Raw genomic sequence first — 18,097 nt, forward strand, 5'->3', positions numbered from 1 at the left:
TGGTGTAAGCATAGCAAAGTGTTGAGGAATGCATTGATACTTCCTTGTTTCTTGGTTCTTATATATGTGCCCCATTTGAAGCCACATACACCAGAGGTAAAATGCCATGGATGTTTGCTTATGTGCACGTAGGTGTCCCTTCCTGCACATTAACGAAATAACATAACAGATGTCTTGGCACTACTATGTGGGCTGCATTATGCAGCACACATAGAAGTGGCATATTGCCATTGTAGACTGTTTATGTCCAGTAAGGGATACCTACCTGCATATAGACACTCCCCTCAACACAGACACACTTGCACTGGGGTCCAAGTATGCCTGCATTGGTGCAGGCTGCTGAGTTATGTGCCGGTGCAGGCACAGATGCAGGTCTGCCTCAGACTCCCAGTAATACGGGGCAGGGCTGTGTTACAAATTCAGCGCAGCGCAGCACAGTGCTGCTGATGTTGGCACAGCACTGTGCTGCACCTGTTTGACACAAATGTGGCACGTAGTAATCGCACAAAAGCATGCACAGATTTGGCTGCCAGACATATGCATGTTTTTCAGCAATATAAGCAGACAGGATACTGGCCATTGGCTAAAATATTGACTCTTGTAGTTGATTTATGTGAAGAAGCAGCCAACCACTCAGATGCTTACCTATTTTCATACACATAGCACCAACACATACCTCCATCATGTGCATGCCATATATTACATATGGCACCACATGGTGTATGTCAGGACACTGATATTGGGAACCCTGTCAGTATGGTTGCACTTGGCATGCTTGGTGCCGTACATGAATATGCTACAAAGCAAAGATGAAATTGGCTACTTATGACATGAGAACAGTCATGTAATAAACCAGCCTTATGCAGATATATATGTTTTCCTCCAATGAAGGAATAGTGTTACCAAGTTGATGTTAAATCAAATTTTTTTAGGTGCCACCTACAGCAGGAATACACACCTTCCATTCCTCAGGCCTGGTTCTGCCATCATATGGCACCAGCCTTTCACACTGCCACAGTGCTTGCACTCGTCAAATATTTTACATATGGTTAGGTAACATTACCTATACCAAAACTAAGACACAGATGTAGCATCATGAGGCATTCACTCCTGCTTACATATGTGTAAATGTCATATCACTCTGCACATACATGACTCTCCCCATGCCCACACCCATGACTGACAATACTCCTGCTTCATGTTTCCCATCACTTCAACTTTACTTACCCCATTTGCACAGTTGTAATGTATATGATGGACATGTACTTTTATGCTTATGAAATATGTACCCTTGCACACTTGTGTCTGATATTTGACACTTTATGGGGTATATGTGATACACAATGTGCACAAAGAGGAATGTGCAAGTAGTATGCACCCGGTGCATAGCTTAGCTCTCTGCTTAAGACAAAAAACTTCCTGTCCTGACCCTTGACAAAACATGTTGCAGTCAACCTTATGTCTCCCTGTCATGCACATGGAAGTGAGGATGTTGCAATGAAAAAGGGGTACTTACCAAAAGGTCCACCAGTACAAATCAACAGGTGATCTAGGAGATCTCACTCTTATGCTATCAGGTCTACTCAAAGATGCTATATTCGGTGGTCGGTGCATACAACTGCGAATATCTGGCATAGGTGGTGGAGCACCTTGGCCCACTGCAGATTTCGTGCCTCTGTTGGGTAGGCCTGAATGACCCGGCCACTCAATCACAACATCATGACGAGGTAGTGTTTTACCAGCCAGATGAACCCTCCCAGTTCATCTCCACTCATCCTTTGCGCTCTCCCCTTCCCGACATGTTGCAGTGTCCCTCCACTTCAATCACAATAGCCCCAAAAATTATAACACACTACCCCACACAACCCCAAATATCCCAACAGACTACGCTACCCCAAGACATACACCCGACAATACAATAACAATGACAGGACAAATAAACTACACAGGACACAGCAAAATCACAAAATGCACAGGACAGCAACAGGACACAGGACAAAACTCTCAAACATCCACCACTCCTCAACCAGCACCAGCTCCACACACCCTCTCACAATCACAGACAGAAAGACTGTAAAGTAAAAGTGAAAGTGAAATCATTGTACCATGTATGCAGCTAGCATGTCCTGTTTGATCACTTCCTGGGCATGTGCATCACGTTTTCTGATATGCGTCGTTTTTTTGATGCATGACGGTCATGCGTGTTTTTTTCTTCCATTAAGGCTGACAAGGCCTGTGGACTTGCGAATGACGCGCAGGGGCCAGGCGTCATTTTGTTGAATAGCTAAGTATGGAGTATTGGCGTTTGCATCAAATATTTTGGTGGATGATGGGAATGTGTGGATTTTGTTGGAAAGGCTGACAGTGCACCCAGATTCACATACCTTGTTACAGGGGCTATGCATGTATGTAGTCAGTATGTACACACACGTGTGTGTGTGTGCATGTGCATTCATATTGTAACAGGAACATCAGAATGTGTTACCATATGTTTGCATGTGTGTGTGATGCATGCGATGACTGATACTGTTTGCATATGTGCATGTGTTGGTAGTCTTTTTCCACATACCTTTTACCACGTGTGTACTGGGAGTGTACATATGTAATGTAACACATAATTGTGGGTCTACCACATTGTCATGTATGATTTTCAAATGTATGTTTAATGATACCAATTTAGATATGATGGACTATGTCCAATAGAGGTTCATTCATGTGATACCCTTGACAAATCATACTCAGAGGATGCAGAGGACTACAGCTGGGCTGATGTGAGTGCATGTGTGTCCACACTGTTGTGTGTTGTATGGTTCAGGGTTCATGATGCTATGCTTGTGCAACAAATGGTTCCCCATGCATCTATAATGTAGGAGATGGTGTCCTCACATGTGTCAATGAAGGTTGTTATGTGATGTGTGTGAAATTACATGTGTAGTGTAATATGTGTAATGAATCCCAAAGTTGTGTGTTAATGTGATTTGAAACCACACAAATCTATCTTCCAGCATGCACATATGTTGGCCATAGTTTCATGGCTGTGTAGTCATATCAGTGCCACCTATGTTTCCCTATATGGTAACATATCTGAAGATAATTTAAGCCTATGTACGATCATGTGATGCAAATACATGTTCATTAGTGTAAAGTAGACTTTTGTGCATATTCAAATTCACAATACCAAGCCTAGCATTGAAGTGGTACATGTGTGCTGAGAATTCAGACATATATGTGCAAGCCACAAACTTGGTACATACAATCAACCACAACATGTTTGTTATGACTGTTACATACATTGGCATACAAGGGTATAGCAGGGTTGCAGTCAAGCAATGATGACACCCTAGTCATCATTGCTCCTGTGGGACTTTGTGTGCCCACACAGGCCCATGGTTGCATGTTTTGATGCAGGTTGATGGTGCTCCATTCAGGTCAGTCCACTTTGCACATGCAATCAGACCCCTGACTGTGTCATGAGCCAATGTAGCCTCACCATGGGAGTTAGGGGGTGTTGGGCGGGGATCTTTCCTCATCATGATAGCTCTTCAGCAGAGCTATGCGCAGTCCCTTGCAGACAGACACCTGCACAAATGTGATCCCATGCCCTGGCAATATCCTTTGAGGTACTTGACATCAGGCTTGCCCTGTCGTGTACAGGAGACTGGCTGCTCGTTCGAGTAGGACATGTCTCATCATTTGGCATGGTCTGACACAAATGATTATACATTGTTTGTATTTTCAATATGCAGCTTGGTTAGAGCATGTATCTCTAGTGTAACTTGTTTATGTTTTCTGACCCAGGGGACAGATGATATCATCTGTCACTGCCTTCTGTCAGAATAGTATGTGATGGGCAACTACATTATTGTTGTTTTTGCAAACATGAATGTGCTATATACTAACCTAGATATCCTCTGTGAATAATTGTTGGGTGATCACATGGTAACATTGTTGTGTTGCACAGTCAGTATTAGTCTATGTGTATACACTCTCCAAAATTACCGGCATATCTTGTTTGGAACAGATTTGGTCCTACATAGCTGCCATTCTTTAGGCTGCTTACCCTTTGTACACATATTACACTGCAACATTGTCCGGTCATACATGGACAGGATGCTACGTGTGACTTGTGTAATTTGAAGATCTACACATCTTCTTCTACTGGCTATGTGATAGTTTCCCTCCTATTTCCAGGCTTTGCTAGATTACATGACTTCCACACATACATGACAGTACACCAGCCACAGCACATGTATAGTGTCTAAGTGACCTCCCCATGTTGTATCTCCAAGTGTATAAGGGAGTCTGTCAGCTGTTCTTCCACATTGCTTGGTGTACATGGGCATTCACTCACATCTGCATTCCACATCCTATGTCACATTCACCATGAGAATATATTGTTGTGTGAACTCATGTCAGCTATGAATATTTGATTTGCCACATGCAACATTTCTGTCTCCTTCTTCACCCATACAATTTAGGATGGGTCTGTGGCATGTTTGAACATTGCTAGACTTACATACACATCCCAAAACTGATTGCCTTGTGGGAGACTTAGACATTTTATGGTATTGGTCCCAGTAGGTCACTTTCTGTTGATCAGGCATGTGAGTGTCAATGAGAGGTGTGTTTTCATATGTGGTGTTTGATGATATCATGCAGACTATACTGGGGACCTTGCAGACATATATCAACCATTGTAGGTAATTGCTAGCCCTTTCCTACATATGCCATACACCAGCTTATCGGTCTACACATGTATTTCCAGATTAGCTGCAGGCATATGTCAAGACAACACAATTTTGTGACATGTGTCTAAGAATGTACATTGTAAGTGCTACAGACTCTGCCTACATTCCACCAACACATTCATGTGGTGGTGTATTCTCCCATTTTATTGATCATTACTGACTATGGGCCATTTGTATGGAGAGTGGATCAGCACCTATTGCTGCTACACTTGTCTTGCGACCCTTAGGGCATTCCACAGCCAACATGTGTGTGCTATGTTTGTGAGACAGCAAACCATGTGGCAGGGTTGGGGCCAATAGCGCTCACGGTATGTTACATCATTGATATACGGTGCATGTTTAGGCTAAAACTATTCTCCCCTAACCCTGACCAGTCCTTCATGATCCATTGATACCAATGGTGTTCCCCCTTGCCACACCTGCTCAGTGCAAGCGTTACAGCTACCTGCCTGAGACATGACACAGTTTAGTTCCTTTTTTTAAAGTACACCATTTTGATACAGCCCCTAGTGTATGTACTCCCCCCTTGCATACATCTTGCCTGGCTTAGCCATTGTTAGACTTGGCATCCTTGGTGTAGTCTCCCCTAACTTTTTGCCTCTGTTTCCTTGGTTGTTGATGTGTGCTGGACTCTGTTTTTGCTTCTTTTGTTACTCTGGGGACTTTACCACTGCTATCCAGTGCTAAAGTGCAAGTGCTCCTATGTACAATGTATGTGTAATTGGATTTCCATGATTGGCATATTTGATTTACTGGTAAGTCCCTAGTACAGTGCACTAGAGGTGCCCAGGGCATGTAAATCAAATGCTACTAGTGGGCCTGCAGCACTGGTTGTGCCACCCACATTAGTAGCCCTGTAAACATGGCTCAGACCTGCCACTGCAGTGTCTGTGTGAGCAGAGTTTAACTGCCAATTTGACTTGGCAAGTGTACCCACTTGCCATGCCTAAACCTTCCCTTTTATTACATGTAAGACACCCCCAAGGTAGTCCCTAGGTAGACCATGGCCAGGGTGCAGTGTATGTATAAGGTAGGACATATACTAATGTGTTTTCTATGTCCTGACAGTGAAATACTGCCAAATTTTGTTTTCACTGTTGCAAGGCCTATCCCTGGGGCCTTTAAACCTGAATAAAGCATAGATTCCCTTTGGGAGCGGATAGACATGTGGAGTTTGGGTCTCTGAACTCACAATTTAAAAATACATTTTTTACTAAAATTGGTTTTGAGATTGTCTTTTTGAAAATGTTACATTTAGAAAGTGTGCATTTTCTTGTTTAAACCATTCTGTGACTCTGCGTGTTTGTGGATTCCCTGTCTGGGTTAGTTTGAAAGTTGGGCTGTTTGCACCTCTCTCTAGACAGTGACACAAAGGGAGCTGGGGTGTAGCCTGCAAATCCTGATGAGCCATCTGTGCTAGGAGGGAAGGGAGGAGTGGTCACTTACACCTGAAAGGGCTGTGCTTGCCCTCACACAATGCAGTCTCCATCCCCCCTGGTGTGTGTCTGGGGCCTGGCCTGGGCCAGGCAGGATTTCACAAACAAGAGAGACTTTCCTTTGAAGTAGGCCTACTTCAAAGGCAGAACTAGGTATAAGAAGGGCACCCAAACTCCAGAAAATTAGATCACGTCTGGACATCAAGAGGAACCTCTGCCTGGAGAAGAGCTGAAGAGCTGAGGAGAAGTGCTGCCCTGCCTGTGACTGTGCTTTGTGGAGCTATCCTGCAGTTGCTGCTTCTGCCTGTGCAAGGGGACAAAGACTGGACTTTGTTGGCATTCCTGCTTGTGAAGAAATCTCCAAGGGCTTGAAATTGAGCTTGCCTCCTGTTGTTGAAGTCTCAGGGCCATCAAAGACTTCTCCTGCCATCACCTGGACTCCCTGCTGAGACTCCTGCCATGCCAAGTGGTTTCCTATCTGTTCCTGGGGCCTTGGAAAGTGAAGCTGGCAGACCAAGACTGAAAATCCACTCACAGACTGCTGTGCGGGGAAGCACCTGTGGCTGAGAAACGATGCGCCACCGGCTTTGTGGCTGAAATCGATGCTCCACCTGCATTGCGGCTGGAAGATTGATGCACGCAGCTGGAGAAACGATGCGCCACACCCGCTGACGGAAAGCTGATAATGTAACAACCCACACAGCGTGGGTTTCCTGATACCGTGCGCCCGGATTTTCGATGTAACAACGCTGGGCGCAGAAAAACAACGCACCGCTCTCCTGCTGAGAGAAGAAACGATGCACGCCAACACGACCAGAGAAGGAGAAACGATGCACGGTCTTGCTTCCGGGTGAGAAATTGATGCATCGCTAACCTTTTTCAATGCACCCTCGCTCGTGCGTGTTATTTTGATGCTACCCAAGTACTTTTCAACGCTAACATTGTTTTTACTGTTTTCTCAAGGATTTAGGACTCTTTTTTGCTTTTTAATTAATAACTGGACTTGTGTATGTTGGATTTTTGTCATTTTGGTCTTGTTTTGTTTAAATAAGTATTTCCTATTTTTCTAAACCTGTGTTGTGTCATTTTGTAGTGTTTTCACTGAGTTACTGTGTGTGTTGGTACAAATACTTTACACTTAGACTCTGAAGTTAAGCCTGCCTGCTTGTGCCAAGCTACCAAGGGGGTGTTAACTGAGGGTGATTATCCTTTATCCTGACTAGAGTGAGGGTCCTTGCTTGGACAAGGGGTTAACCTGAATGCCAACCAAATACCCCATTTCTAACAGCCATTATGTGGTGCAAGGGTTTGGAATTGGCGCTATGCTTACATTCCACCATTTAGTATTTCTGGTGCATGGATCTAGGCCTTCGACACCCACATGTCCATGAGTTAGGTGATGCTAATATGCGGCATGGAGGTGCTAGACCCTCTTACATCACAACCTATGCTCCAACATTCTTTGTAACCTTTGTTGGATCTTCCTGCTCTCTGAGGTATGAGCAGCTTTCCAATAGTATATGTAGCAGAGAATGAATACACAATGGACAATCTGGTGCAAAGTGATTTAATGCTGATATTTACAGGATGATCTTTTTTGTACCAGTGTCCAGGTGTAGAAGTTCAGTACTATTTGTTGTCTCCTGCGAACTCCTGCAGCAGTGTTTTGTTGTTCCCTCTCTGCCTGTGCTGCACCAGTGTCATCATCCGCTTCATTGGGGACATCTACCAGTTCATCCCAGGGGACATTAGTCCGAATACATATGTGATGCAAGATTGCACATGCAAGGATCATCTTGCATAATAGGGTGGTGCATACAACAGGCTTCCTCATGTCAGGGCCAGGCACCTGAACCTTGTCTTCAGTAGTTCAAATGTCCTCTCCACCACATTTCGTGTTGTTCTGTGCCCTTCATTGTATGACTGCTCTTCCTCCGTAGTTAGGAGTCATCACCCATGGCTTGATGCCATAACGTTGGTCAGCTGCAAACGAATGTGAGAACATGTGTCTGTTATGCATATTTGTGGTGTCTTATGTGCCATGGCAGATGTTAGTTTTAGGTAGAGTGGTGACTTAGACTTGGAACCTGTATTGTGTATGTGTCAGTTTTGTAGAATTAGTGCATTGGTGTGGGGTGGTGGACATTGCTATCATGGGTTGTAGATCAGTAACCTGGTCATTGTCATATTAAATATGGACTGACAGTTGGACCATGCAAATTATTTGGTGTGTCCATATTTGAGGCTGTATCCTTACACAACAGTAACGTAATTTGTATTGACACTATGGTAGCCCCACAAGGCCAAACTCAGGCCACCATGTTACCATCTGGTACTACGCATGCAGTGCGGCAGTTAGTGACCCTTTGGGGATAGATTATGCCTGTGCCCCCCAGCATGTGTACAAGTGTGAGATTCACACAATAGGAGGACTAACAAACTTGGTGCAGAGGAATCTCCAAGGTTCCTAGACATGACGTATCACAGACATATTCAAAACCTTCACAGAGCAGGTGTTAGGAGGGGGTACACCACAATTAAAGTGGCGCTGCTGTTGATGCTTTGCCACTTTCCTGACAGGTGGCCCTAAGTCCTTTCACTTTTGACCTGCAGATGAGTGATGTTCTGGGACTTTAAAGCTATGTTGTGTGGTGTATGCCATGACACAGGTGTTGTGCCCTGTGTGTAGCATGTGATTCCCACCCCTTTTTCCTTGGAAATGCTCCCGTGCACAGTTTAGTTGTTGGCAATTGCTGGCTGCCATACGTATCTGCATGTGGATCATGGGCACAGTGTAGCACCATTGTATGGTTTGTTTAGTGATGTATGCGCGTGTTTTGAGACACCTGGGTGGCAGGAGAGGGAATGATGTGTTTTTCTGCAATGCCCTGTATTGCATGACCAGTCCTGCTATGTCCCGTGTCTCCTCATTCACATGCATCTCTCGCCTCTCCCAGTACTTTGCCAGTAATCCAGCTCCCACAGTGCCCTGTTGGTACCCTGGTATCATGTTAGGGAGTTGTGGAATTACCAGGTATGATTGTAGGAGTGCTGCGAGATGTCCATTCCTACACATGGTCATTCATGGCTGGTGATGTTGTATTCCTATGTGTGCAGCACCATGTACCATACAGGTGAAGGTGGACACAATGGGTACATCTTCTATGTTTTTGTGATATGTTGTTGGTGATAGCAACACTTGGATGGCATTTGATTTTGGTGCCACTGGAGGCTTCTACACCATGACAAATGTGGGGTTGTGCCTATATGAGACTTTATTTATGTTGACATGGCCAATGGCATTCACATTGCTGAGCTATTCATTGTTCGGTGTAATGTGTGTGGGATCTGTATTTAGTTGTCAACCAGCGGACACTTGTAGTGGTTTAGGCCCAGCTTCTGTATGCAAAGGGGACATACCTCCACTTGTCCTTCATGTGATGTGCCAGTCAGGTTGTGGCTATATTATGTACATATGGTTGTATGTGTGAAAAGAGGAGAATTGTCCTGATAAGCGTGTTGTGGCGCACTTATTTCACCGGTGGTGCTGATTGAAGGCAGGACGTCCGTATTTCAAAAGAAGGGGATTTCTCTTTCACTTTGTCAAGAGAAAAGAACCGCACTCTGTCGTTGTGCAATTAATAATTAAACTTTTATTCCATTCGTGGGATTACAAACAAACAAGACAGGAATCCCCTGACGCGTTTCGGTCACACCGGACCTTGTTCACAGGTGTTTCCTGTGTACTCATTTAGCGCTTTAAATAAACTACCTAGACTCAACAGAAAAAATACTACTAAAATTGCACCCAAACATCAAAAAATCAAAAAGTGCTCCTTAACATCACAAAATATATACACTTTAGCAAGAAAAAACAAAAACTTTTTTTACTAATGTTCTTCAACCAGCAATAATATTGTTACAAAAATCCGAGATGTTTGTCTCTTAAATTTCCCATTTGCTATGTCTTCTGGTAGATGTAGTTTATAACATCTCCTCAAATAAATTTAATTATTTTAACATGTATTATTTTAAATTTTGTTTCTTGAATTGATTGAAAAACAATATTAGAGCAGTTCTAGAGGTGTTTTAACATACTGCATGGAGCCTCATTAATTTTTAATTAATAGAATAAGGATCATATTCATTTCTTGCCTGTAATAGCACAATCCCCAAAAATCTATTTTAACAATGGCCCACACTTAATCCTACACCTCTGATGTCAGTATATTTTGAGGTTATTACTGCAATAAACTTCTATTTTTGGTGCCAAAAATATATATATGTCCATCATAATAATAACTAAGAAAGACAGAGAGAGGAGGTGAGAAAGAACAAGGGGATGGAGGGAGGGGGAGAGGGAGAGGAGGAGAGTATGACGGGTGGGAAAGTGAAGGGAAAGTGAAGGGTGAAGCAAAAGCCTGTAATTCTTCCCTCAGAAATAAAAAATGGAAAAATATTTTCTTCTCTTTTCTCTTTACTAACATATAGGCCAAAACAAACCCCCCAAGGAGAAGCCTCTTAAAAATGATGAAATTCAGTTAGATAAATGGCAGGCTTTTTAACCCTTATAGGTGTACAAATAACTCTTCATCCTGGTTTAAACCTAACGGAGTGAGAGATCGGATATCCAGTATATATCTGGATTCCAGCTGGCGTAATTTATTTTCTCTATCACCACCGCGCTCCAGTTTTGGTACCTGATCAATTGCATAAAATGTCATGAGTCCCCACTTGCTATCATGTTTTTGTTCCATGTGTCTTGCCGTTGCATAGCTCCTATCTGTATTGATAGTTGCTCGAATGTGTTCTAAAATTTGCTTTTTAGTTTCACATATAGTACTGCCAATATATTTCAGCCCACAAGGGCACTCAATCACATATACTGTGAAACGACTTTTACAATTCAAATGTTTGCGTATCACTCTTTCCATGCCAGTATTTGTAGAGTACTCTTTCTTGTTCACACCAATTTTACATGCCTTACAGCTACTGCATTTCCAAAAACCAGGTTTCTGTAACCAGTTTGTTTTTCTTATTTGGAAATGACTGTGTGTTACTTTGTCCCTTAGATTTGCTGTTCTTCTAAAAGTCATTTGTGGGTATTGTCCCATAATTTCTCCCACTGTTGGGTCCATAAGTAAAATTGCCCAGTTACTCTCCAAAATGTTTCGAACTTGTGTGGCACTCTGAGAGTATGTAGTTATAAACCTCAACTGCTGTTGTTTGGAATGTTTAGTAACTTGGTTACCACCATGCATTAGTTGTTCTCTTGATGATTGTTTCAAACGTTTCTTCGCTACAGCTAAACATTTGTTCGGGCATTGTCTTGCCAGGAATCTCTCCTCCGATAATTTTAAGTGCTCCTCACACTCTTTTGGTTCTGAACAGATTTTCTTTATTCGTAAGAATTCACCATAAGGGATATTCCACTTTGTTCGTGGTGGGTGAAAACTATTAGCATGTAGTATAGAATTCGTGGCTGTTATTTTTCTATGTAATGAGGTTTGAATTGTCCCCTCTTTGACATAAATTTCTGTATCTAGGAAAGTCACACGTTTTGCACTGATGTCATAGGTGAAATTCAATTTTGCTGCATTAGAATTCAAAATCTTAAAATATTCATCAAACTCTAGCTCAGTGCCATCCCAGATCAGAAAAAGGTCATCAATGAACCTCAGCCAGATCACTACTTTTTGTTGATAAGTCTCATTCTCTTCTGCCCAAGCTATTCGCTGTTCAAACCAACCCATTGTCAAATTAGCAAAGTTTGGGGAGAAAGAAAAACCCATTGCAGTGCCCTTTATTTGCAGGTATAGTTGTTGATTAAACAGGAAATAATTATTCGTTAAACAAATGTTGATCATTTCCAACAGCATCTCATTATGTTGATAAAAACGTATATTCCTTTGGTCAAGGAAAAATTTGCATGCCTGGATCCCTACATGATGTTCAATATTTGTGTAGAGTGAGACCACATCCATCATTACTAATTTGTAGGTATCCTGCCAGGGTATGCCTTCCAGTTGCAACAATAGGTCTCCTGTATCACGCAAATAGGAGTTCAAATTTCTTGCTAAAGGTGCTAAGAAGAAATCAATATATTCTGACATAGGTTTTAATAAGGATGCTTTGGCTGATATTATTGGTCTGCCCGGTGGATGTTGCAAGTTTTTATGAATTTTAGGGAGGAAGTATATTGTTGGAATTACAGGATGTTCCACTTGTAAGTATTTGGCCTCTACTTGATCAATGAGACCTAGATTTTCCCACCTTACAATACACAGATTTATCTCCTCCTTCAATTTTAATAGTGGGTTCCCAATAGCATGTGCATAACATGTTTTGTCTAACAATTGCCGCATGGCTTCTTTCACATAATCCTGTTTATTTTGTATTACGATGTTTCCACCTTTATCAGCGGGTTTGATTTCCACCATTGTATCCATTTGAAGTCTGTGCAGCGCCTGTTTCTCTGGTATCGTTAGATTCTCCACTTTTTTATTCCAGTTCTTTTTATAAAGATCATGAATGACCATCTCCGCGAATAGGTCTATTTTGTTCCCTGCTGGTAAAACTGGGTAAAACTTGGAAGGTGGTCTTTTATCTGTCAGGCCAACCCCAAGAGGTTTCACTATATCACTTGCTTCCACTGGTTTGTCTCCTAGGTCTAAGTTCACCAAAGTCATCAAAGTATCTTTATCTCCCACAGTTAAATCATGCTCATATGGTAGTGGGTCAGTTTTCTCTTTCATTTTTGCTTCTGCAAATGTTTTTGCAAGTTTAATTTTACGTATATACTTGTAAAAATCTATTCATGCTTGTACTAAATCCAGATCAGTAGATGGGCAGAATTGTAACCCCTTTTTTAGGACAGATTCCTCCGATTGGGACATTTCTCTGGTAGAAAGATTAATGATGTTTAACTCTTGAAAATTGCCGCTGTTTGTGCCCTGGTTTTTCTTTGTCTACCCTCTTTGTCCCCTTCGTGTGGGTTTATTCCTTTTGCGCCCCGTCCTCTTCCTCTCCCTCTTGTTTTCACTTGCTGATCTTTGAATTGTTGTTGGAGGGCGAGGCGCATCTCGTTTAACAAAGTTAGTTTTGCTCCCTGTGTATTGGGGGAGCTTGATTCTCCTTCACTGGATTCATTATCAGTTGACCTTGATTCATTACTTGATTTATCCGATTTTGTATGTGTGTGTGATGTGCATTGAATGCGGTATAGTGTGGCATATGTACTGTTGTCTGACATATGTGTTCCCCTGTCCATGTGTGTTTAGGGTTGGTGTATGTATTGTTTACCCTAATAGTTTGGAGTGCTATGTGTGTAATGATTGGTATAGTGGCTTACCTACGAATAGGCCATTGCCATATTGTCCATCCTGGAACCACTCGTTGATGGTGGAGTGCCAGAATATGTAGGCATCATGGACACTGCCGGCTAGGATGTTTGTGATGACCCCACGGTGGCCCATAATGGCCTGCACATTTATATAATAATGGGTGTGATTGCGGTTCCTGTAGAGGTGTTCGGTTGCAGCAGGTGGCACAAGTTGGACATGGATGCAGTCCATTACACCCAGCGCATGCGGGAACTCACCAATTTGGTAGAAACCTTGCTTGATCTCCTGCTGCAGTTGCTGGGTGTTGGGGAAGCAGATGTGGTGGGGTGTCAGGCGTATGAATATGTCCAGAACCTTTTGAGGGAAGGCCAAGAAGGATGACTGGGAGATGCCAACCACTTGTGCGCCAGTTGTCTGGAACGATCCGTATGCCAGCATATAGAGGAGAGCCAGGAGTTTGGTAATGGGTGGAATAGTTGTTGGAGTTTCCACCCTTGCAGTGATGTCTGGTGCAGTGTGGTGCAGCAGACGTACAATGATCTCCCGCTTCAGACGGTTGGTTCTGATGACATCTTGTTCCCTGAGTGCAAGGATTTTTGTGCGCTGTTGAAATATCCTCTCCCACCTTCTGTGCTGCCTTTGTGGCTGCTGTGGTGGTGTTTGGGGTTCCTGCAGTGGTGCTGGTAGGACCTGTTGTCGTCGCTGTCATCTGCGGCATGTGCCAAGATGGAGCATCAACAGTTCCATGTTTTCCAGGGGGTTGCCAATACTCCTTCTGTATGTTTTCCTTATGTAGTTGCTCACAGGCCTCATTTTAACGCCTGGTCTTCCCAGGCATTAATATTTGATGCAAATCAGACGTAGCATCATTTTTTGGGACCGTTTCCTTAATGTGCGTTGGACAGTAAATATGGTGCTGGAGGGTTAGCTTCATTTTTTTGGGAGGGAATGCCTACCATTCATATCATTGTCTGTAAACGACGCAAGGTGGGGTGGTGCTCCCAAAGAATGACGCAGACTCAGATATTTTGTCACTAGACAGGTCTAGCCACAAAACATAAATATGGCACTAGGTTATCGCCGCTTTTGCGTACAAATGCAGGGCACAAAGGCAGCATTAAGTTTCCTTACACATGGGCCATAGTTTCCTGCTGAAGAAAAACACTTCAAAAGTTTAAGCTGATATTTGCACCTTCCCTAAACAGACATATTTTGTTAGTTAAAAACCCACTGCATTATGATTAGGCATATCTATGGGAATAAAATATTTTCATGGATTTCCACGTGCAATGAAAAAGACTTGTTGTAAATCATTAAAACTACCTATTGTTCTGTGAATCTTAATTACCATCTCAGAGGCCTTCTTTTTTGCAACCCCCCATGGGTTTTTATCAATAAAATGCTGCTTTTAGTAACACATCTCAGAATTCCACAGATCAGCCTTAGTCTGTAAGGTTGACCGATAGATTTGCTCCCAGAAAGAATCTCTCTGTTGCCTTCATTTCTGTAGAGAGCATTTGCAGGAGCGGGACAGGGGCATGGGGTGTATCAAACCACTTAATTTTGCACTTATTTACACAAACAAGTAATAGCAGTGCATGAAGGCAGCAGAAGTGTTGGTTGACTGTGCTCTAAGGTTAACAGTACTTCATGAGACTTCATCTGACTAGGTGAAGAAAGCCTGGGTCAGTAGCACCACAAATGGAAAGCAGAGATGCATGTTTTAGTAGCTTTATTGGGATCTACCAGATTCTGACCTTAGCTTTAAGGCAAAGTATACCATTTGGACAGTCCTGAAAAGGGGAAAAGGTCCCTGAAAATGCAAAGTTCTTTATACAGTATCAACATCCCTCTTTATTCACAAAGTTTCAAACCAAATTCCAAACCAATATGTTTAATGCCACATTTTGGACATTGTGCTCTACCCATTAGACTTCCTGTTCATGTGCCAGTACATTATGGGCCTGATTACGACCTTGGTGGATGGGATACTCTGTCACAAATGTGATGGATATTCCGGCTGCCGATTTACAAGTTCCATAGGATTTAATGAAAGTTATAACACAGCGGACGGGATATACATCACGTTTGTAACAGAGTAACCCATTGGCTAAGGCGGCGGACGGGATATCCGTCACGTTTGTAACAAAGTAGCCCATCTGCTAAGGTCATAATCAGGCCCTAAGTGTTTGTCTGGGAGAGAGCTTTTCAACCCTAGGTAATACTAGGACTACATGCACTTCAGTCATTAATAAAGACATATAGCTCAAGCTAAAACTACATTTCAGAGTCCGTCTCTTTATATTTTCACTGGTTTCTGGTGCTTTTCCACCATCTTTTTTAGAAGTGCCTTATACCTTCTACTTCTGGAAGCTAGGTGCCTGTTGATGGACTAGTGCAGCAACAATAATTATGACGCTTTCTTTCAAACATAGTCAACTCTTGGTGAATCGTTTTTTTTTCTTTGTGTCTTAGTGAAGTTCCTGCAATGGAGATTGCATAAATGTCATTGAATGCCACAATGAAGGTGTCACCCGGTCGCTAAATACAGTTAAACGGACAAAAGGGCAGCATATATTGTTTACCATCTTAAGAACCATAGCCACTGACTGGTAAATGTAGTGCTCCACCAATTTGAAGCACACACCTTTGAAATGTTCTTGTCTAGTTTAATACAACAAACTAGAACAGTGCACTCTATTGTTCAAAGTAATTGGTTTACAAAGAGCCATTTGGAGCATTTGGTCAGAAACATTTCAAGGCATTGCCCAGGGCCCTCCCTTTCCCACCCCTCTCCCAGGAAATGTAACCTTTCTTTAACTCTATCTTTGTTGATTTTGTCTATTAGCACCTTTTTCTCTCTTTCTGCATGCCAATATCTGACTCTGTGACTCTTGGACCCCCAATATATATGTAATTGAATACTGCTTTGCATCATGCAGGCCTACTTTAGCAGAAAATAATATAATACAAAAGTTTTTTGAAAGGGGGGGCCCCAAAATATGTTTGGTGCAGGGCCCCAAAAAACCTTTAGATGATACTTCATTTGGTAAGTGAACTGTTGGGATCCATTGAGATTGTGTTTGTGCAGTGGCTCAGCTGGAGTCAGGGGTGTAGGCGAGCAACAAAAAACAATTTGGGAAGCCTGTTTGGTGTAAGTCATTTCCATTTAGTGAACAAGGAAATACTGAAAATGTACTCTATGTTTAAACTTTGTGGTCAATGATGCAGATTAAGAGCATAGTGTATCACACATCTGCAGGCTGAGCAAGGCTGTCAGAATATTATTACAAACAAGGCCCTTATAACACAAACTCCTCTCAGCTGTAAAAACAAAAGTTCCAGATAGAAGAGAATTTAAATATGTATCGAATGGTGGAAGAGGTTATGATGTGTGTGCCACCTCTAACCTAGTGGGACCCACAAGATGGTCTAGACAGCAATAGCACACTGTGCTGAATGTTTTGGTGATAGTCCCATTGCTCTAGGACCATCACAGTCTGAATTATGGGCAGAAATGTTTTGTAAAAGGAATGCCTGCAAAGTATTCTAGGGGGATTTTCCATGCATATATTAAACCTTTATCAGAAATAAACTGTGTTTGTGCATTAGCAGAAGGTGCAATAACGCTGGTGGTGGCTAGATGTCCCTGTGGAGCCTACTGAGTTAGTAGTGCCTTGGGGCAATTATCATCCTTCACCCCTTGGAGAGCATAGTGCATTACACATTTGCAGGCCGAGCAAGGCTGTCAGAATATTATTGCAATCAAGGTCCTAGTAACACAAACACAAACTTCGCTCAGCTGTAAAAACAAATTTCAGCTATAAGAGAGTTTAAATATGCATTGAATGGTGGAAGAAGTTATGATTTTTGGGCCCCCTCTAACCTAGTGTGACCCACACTGTGTGGGGAGAGCCACTGGTGAGGATTCATTCCTGGGTCAATTTCATGCTATATAAAGCCACAAACAAATGTACAAAACACATGCACGACACAACTACTTGTAATTACTGCTTATGTAAAGTAAAGGCCAAGTGGAGAGCAAATGTGGAAAACTAAATGCGCATGTGAACACAAGTGCTTTTTGACAAACACGAGGGGCAGGAAACAAAGAAAAATAGTCTCTACAAGCAACAGAAAAACATTCCCTGCGTAATTAAGCTGTACTTGGCCGGTGCTTCTCAGCCAAGTACAGGAAGTGATGTATAGGCTGCCAAACCAGTTATGAGGCAGCAAAACAAGAGCGACACTGCCTTCAACCTGTGGTAAGCAGCAGGCAGCGGCAGACGGGAGCAAGTCCTATACTCCATCCAACAGGTCTTGCAGACAGCGCATGTGCACTGTCTAGGCTCGACCTAAAAAAAGAAAAAAGACTGCAATTACCAGGTCGTTAGCAGATATTTTTTTTGATTAATTTAAAACTCCAAAGCTACATGAGCTAACTTCATTGGGCAGGTTATTAATTCTATAGTGTAATCCTTGCAACAGTAAGGAGCTTCTCTCCTCACTTGTCGTGACATCATTTGGGATAATTAATTACCCACTTATTATCTCAAGTGGGTTGTTTTAC

The 18,097-nt window shown here is 42.6% G+C and overlaps 1 protein-coding gene across 2 annotated transcripts in view; it reads left to right on the top strand.

The window, feature by feature from the left end:
* The window catches only part of CPQ (carboxypeptidase Q), a 1,788,882-nt gene that overhangs the window by 1,698,870 nt on the left and 71,915 nt on the right, over positions 1–18,097 (top strand). The window lies entirely within an intron of this gene.

The sequence above is a fragment of the Pleurodeles waltl genome, chromosome 2_2, assembly GCF_031143425.1.
Source record: "Pleurodeles waltl isolate 20211129_DDA chromosome 2_2, aPleWal1.hap1.20221129, whole genome shotgun sequence".
NCBI lineage: Eukaryota > Metazoa > Chordata > Amphibia > Caudata > Salamandridae > Pleurodeles > Pleurodeles waltl.